Below are 6,111 nucleotides of genomic sequence, written 5' to 3' on the forward strand. Positions count from 1 at the left end.
TTTTTTATTGTGGTAACATATATATAACATAAAATTTGCCATTTTAACCATTTTTAAGCATACAATTCAATGGTATTAATCCATAATCTATGCTGTCTCTATGAATTTGCTTATTCTAGATATTTCATGTAAGTGGAATTTTACAATATATGTCCACTTGTGCCTGGCTTACTTCACTTAGCAAAATGTTTTCAAGGTTCATCCATGTTGTAACATGTATCAGAACTTCATTCCTTTTTATTGCTGAATAATATTGCATTGTAGAGATATACTACACTTTGTTCAGCCATTTATTTGTTTATGGACATTTGGGCTATTGTGAATAATGCTGCTATGAACATTGATGTACAAGTATCTGTTTTACTCCCTGGTTTCAATCCCTTGGGGTATATACCGAGGAGTGGAATTGCTGGGTCATATGGTAATTTTATCCTTAACTTTTTGAAGAACCACCAAACCATTTTCAACTGCAGCTGCATAAGAACCTGCACTTTTAACAAATCATGGATGATTCTAATGTATATTAGATTTGAGCCTTATGGACTCAGAGCCTTCAAAGCTCCCAAAGAAATCTTTCCAGACAAATTACCATCCCAGTCAAACCTATGAGGAGTGCTCTTTCCTGACATCTTTCTCTGTGGAAAAATATCCATGAAACTGGATGTGCTGTTTGGATGTATTATGTCCCCCAAAATGCCACATTCTTTAATGCAATCTTGCAGGGGCAGATGTATTACTATTGATTAGGTTGGAATCTTCTGATTAGGTTGTTTCCATGGAGATGAGACCCACATAACCGTGGGTAATACCTTTGATTATATTATTTCCATGGAGTGTGGCCCCACCCATTCAATGTGGGTCTTGATTAGTTTACTGGAGCCTTATAAGAGCTGACAGAAGGAGCTCAGTGCTGAAGCATGAGAGAGACATTTTGGAGATGGCCATTGAAAGCAGACTTTTGCTGATGCTCTGGAGATACTAGCCCATAGTTTGTCCCGAGAAGCTAAACCAAGAGACATTTTGGAGAATGCCATTTTGAAACACAACCTGGGAGCAAGCAGACTCCAGCCATGTGCCTTCCCAGCTAACAGAGGTTTTCTGGCCACCAACAGCCTTTCTCCAGTGAAGGTATACTCATGTTTAAGCCTTGGTTTGGGCACTTTTATGGATGTAGAACTGTAAATTTGTAACCAAATAAACCCCCTTTATAAAAGCCAATCCATTTCTGATATTTTGCATAATGACAGCATTAGGAAACCTGAACACCTGAGGATTTGAAATTAAGTGCATACAAAAGTGGCTTCATCACCTCATCTCCTAAAAAACAAAGAACAAACCATCTTGCAAATGACCTTCACATGTAAAATAGCACACATCTGTCCTCTCTGTGGAACTTGGGCTTGGAATTTGAACTTTGCCTTTTTCTTGAGCTTGGTTTTCTTCTGACAGATGACGAGCAGGTTTGGAATCCCATGCCTTGGGCACTAACTCTCCAATTCCACAGACTCTCTGTGAACCTGCTGTTCTTATACCCTTGTCAGTATTCTTCACTTCAGCAATATCCTGGTAAGTATTTTTAGAATGTAAAGCTCTAGTGAAGACGCAGAAAGAGTAAATCATTAAAGCATAATGAAGTAAATTAACAATAACTAATTTACCATGTGTAACTATAGCCCAGAATAATGCCACACCCATTGGCATATTATGGAATGATGGAATTTAAAACCCAAATATGGATTTAGATAGAAGGAGTGCCTAAAAGCAAAAAAAAAAAAAAAAAATTTAATGTATGTCATTTAAAACACTATATAATGATTACAGATATGAATTAAGGTATTGTCTCTATGAGTAATTTTTACTTTCTCTTTTTCCTGGTTACCAGGATCATGGTTTGGACCAGTCCATTTTCAATTATCTCCAAATGCTGTAACCACTACTTGTAAAGCATGACAAACTAAAACTATAAAACAATAAAAATTACCTAGGATGGGAGATGGTCCTAGGCTGAAATCAAAAGTTGTCCCGCCTACCTCCATGACTCTCACACAACTGATTTGCCATTGCCACTATCTGGGAAAGGGTCATCTCCTTCAAGGGTCAGTCCAAAGAGAGAGCCCCCCTCCCTGCATTGTACCTCTCCTGCCCAGCTGCTCATTACAACACACTCAGGCCCAAACTGGCTCACTACACTTCCAGAGAATCTCATGGTGCAAGTGCCAACAATATCCCACCTATCTGGAAGGTTCTAGTCTTGCAAGTCCCAACAAATCAGCATGCTGGTAGAAATTCAGAGTAAAGGGCACTGGATAGTGAAAATAAATAGCATGAAATTCCTGGGTCTAAAGTCCTGCAAAACCTTATTCAGAAGACAGCCACTCTATTTACCTGGTTTTCCGTAGCCTTTTCAGATCACACGTGGCATGTCAGATGAGAAAGCACAGATAAGGACAGAGATAACCAACTAAATGACAGACAAATGAATTTGGCAATGATAAGGCAAAGGAAAAACATATTAGTTAATACAACTAGAAGCTATCCAGGCATGGTGCTGGCCCTGGAGAGACAAAAATTAATAAGACCCTGTCTTTGCCCTCATGATATACATAATCTGTATGTTAAGACAAATGCATAAATCATTAATATAATGAAAAGTAAGTATCAGTTACAGTTATAATAATTATGGTACAGGCAACAGAACTGACTCAGCCTCATCTAAGCAAAGAAAGAATTTGTTGGAAGGGTATTGGGTAACTCAGGAAACTGGTGGCCAATCTCAACAACCAGGCTTCAAGAGGGACAGAAATGAGATGATGGCAAGCCCCCAAATGTCAGTAATAAGAATTCACACCCTTCCACCTGGGTGGCTGTCATCTGATGATTCAGTTCCAACTGCCTCCCACCTCTGGGTATCTCTATTCAAGCTTCACCTTCCTGCAAGAAAAGATATTGTTGGATAATTTGACTTATCAATCCCTGTGGTCGGGAGGGCAGAGTTCCATGAATTGGCAACCTAAGAATCACCTGGAGTGAGGACCGAAGTCAGGTAATCCCTTGCTTGCCAGCACACATACAAAACCTTCCTCCCATACAGATAATCCCAAGAGGCCTCTGACTAACATAATGCAAATACTCCACTGAAAACTACCAATACATTCCCTGTTCCCCAGTGCAACACAACCCAAAATGGCATCCAGCAACTGCCTCCAGATGCAAGATATGGTGCAAAATTGCAGCTACAGATTAGATTATGTTGCTGATACTGAGTACTTTGTTGTGGCCAGATGAATTTTATAAACAGAAGTCCACATTTTGTGTCCAAGATAGCTGAAGAATCTTTGAATAATTGGTCACCTAGTCCACCTAATTGTTAAGAGTCTCTGCTGTACTAAGGACTTCTGGTTAATACTCACAGTGAGCACAAATTTTCTTGGATCTGGATCTACTTCAAGCAATTTAGTCACATATCCCTTCCCCATGTCTTCCTGCCATCAAATCTCCAATTCTGGTAATTCTAATACCTGACCATTTACAAGACTGGTATAGAAAGATTGAAAAAAAAAAAAAAAAAAACATGGTAGAGGGTTCCTAGTTTTCTCCTTGCCTTCTACCTTTGCCTCTTTTCTTTCTTTTTTGCTATCTCTCTTGCCTCTCCTGTGAACTTTGACTAGTCAGTAAACCACAGGGCTTGCAAAAAGGGTAATTAGTAAACACTGTTCTGATGGCTATCAGGACTGTATCAACAGCCCCAAAGAAGGGGTATGAAAACAGGAAGACCTACAGCAAGTGTTAGCTAAAAAGAAAACTGCTGCCTAGGCCAAAACTGTGAGGACTTGTACTCAACTTTCCCCACCCCATAAAAACCCTAATCCTGCTTCAATCAGGGACTCTCATGGTACACATCAACTGAATGAATCCTTTAACCTTTATTTAGTCACTTAACTCATTTTCTTTTGACATCGGGAATAGGGACAGACATGAAGCTCAGGCCATCTTGGCTTGCAGGCAAAGTGGACATTGAAACGTTCTACTCAAAATTACACCTACATTGAGGACATTTTCCTTCTCTGTTGTCCTTCAGAACCACCTAAATTGGATGTGATGCCTCAGTTGTCCACTTCTTTTAGGTGCTGCTATATCCCCACACCAAGCTCCTTTATTTTTCCTTTTCAATTCTCAGTCAGTTGGTGCATTAGTTAGGGTTCTCTAGGGAAACAGAATCAATGGGAGATATCTATAAATATAAGATTTATAAAAGTGTCCCATGCAACTGTGGGTATGCATAAGTCCAAATTCCATAGGGCAGGCAGCAGACAGGCAACTCCAATGAAGATGTCTGATGAACTCCTCAGGCAGCAAACTGGCAACTCTGATGAACGTGTTCGATGAACTCCTCAGGAAACGAACTGACAACTTCGAGGAACTCCTCAGGAAATGCTTCGCTGGTCAGCCGAAGAGGAAGTGAAGGTCCTCTATCTGTCTCACTTAAAGGTCTTCAACTGATTGGATTAAACCCAGCTGACTGCATTCTCTCATTGTGGAAGACATGCCTTTTGTTGATGTAATCAGTCACGCCTGCAGCCAACTGACTGATGATTTAACAAACCAGCCTTCTGGTTTATTAAGCAGCCAAAAACTTCCTTGCAGGAATGGTTAGGCCAGTGCTTGCTTGACCAGATATCTGGGTACCATCATCCGGCCAAGTTGACACATGAACCTGACCATCACAGTTGGTCATAGGGCTCTCTGCATTTGGTCATATGTGTGGGTTGAGGGAGAGAAGGAAGAATCTCAATGTCTGCATCCTGAGAGTGTAAGCAGTGTCATCCGATGACATCCAGACATCTAATTGTGTTTGGAGGGACTTAGAAGGCCTTATTCAATATTTACCCCTTCTACATGATGAAGCAGAATTCCCATGCAAACCCAACTTCATGGCTAGGTGTGGTAGTTTGCTGCTGTATGTACCCCAGAAAAATGTGTTCTTAAATCCAATCCATTCCTGTGGGTGTGAATACATTGTAAGTAGGACCTTTTGATGAGGCTACTTCAGTTAAGGTGTGACCCACCTCAATCAGGATAGGTCTTAATCCTCTTACTGGAGTCCTTTATAAATGGAATGAATACAGACATGAGAGAGAAAAAGCCACAGGAACCTGGAAGAGCAGGGAGAATTTTTATCTCTACTTCAGCCAGCCAGCTTCTCCTGGAGAATTCATTGAAAACCTTCATCAGAGTTCCCAGCTTGTGGTCTGCCCTATGGAATTTGGACTTGCCCAGTTGTGTGAGCTAATTCCTATTTTAAAAACTCACAAAATTTACTATCCCCTGTCTCTAAAGAATCCTAGCTAATACAACAGGTAAATCAACTAGCACCCAATTCATGATGGGTAGCTTGGACCATTTGAGTCCATGATCATAGGTGAAGCCTACATCCATAATAGATGCATATCTTCATGCCTTCATTCCAGTGTTTTCAAATTCCTTCCTCTACCTTTTATGCCAAGATTTGCTTGAGCCAGCACTTGGTCTAGGTTTGCATTAGCCAACCCAGCAAACTGCCAGAATTATAACTAGCTGCAATCTAGCAAGTTGAATGAAGAATCTCTTGTGATTTGTATTTGTGAGGACATCCAAATAAACAAAGTCAGCTCTATCCAAAGGTAGGTTTTGCCTTCCTTAGTCTATCATCCTCAAAATATATCTCCTCAAATATAAATTAGTGAATTCTTCTGTAATATACAATCACACACACACACACACACACACACACACACACACACACACAGGTTCAATTCAAATCCTGGTTACTTAGTTGCATGGAAGGAATGATTAGAGCAGAAGGATAATATTTGACTTTTTCTACAATAAAGGACAGCTTCTCCAAGATAGGGAAACACAGAAAGTGGGGGGAGGTATATGAGAGCAGCTTTGGAATTTGGAGTTCGAATCTTCTGATTTTGTCGATATAATACCACACCAATTTCAGGAACACATCCTTTCTGAGTAAGTGTTGCAACTTTCACTTAAAAGCCTGGGGAGATGGTGAATTCAACTGGCTCTTTACTTCAGAAATCTGCAAAATCAATCTCTGTGACTGGGTTTTCAGAGATG

The sequence above is a fragment of the Choloepus didactylus genome, chromosome 10 (assembly GCF_015220235.1).
Source record: "Choloepus didactylus isolate mChoDid1 chromosome 10, mChoDid1.pri, whole genome shotgun sequence".
Taxonomy (NCBI): domain Eukaryota; kingdom Metazoa; phylum Chordata; class Mammalia; order Pilosa; family Megalonychidae; genus Choloepus; species Choloepus didactylus.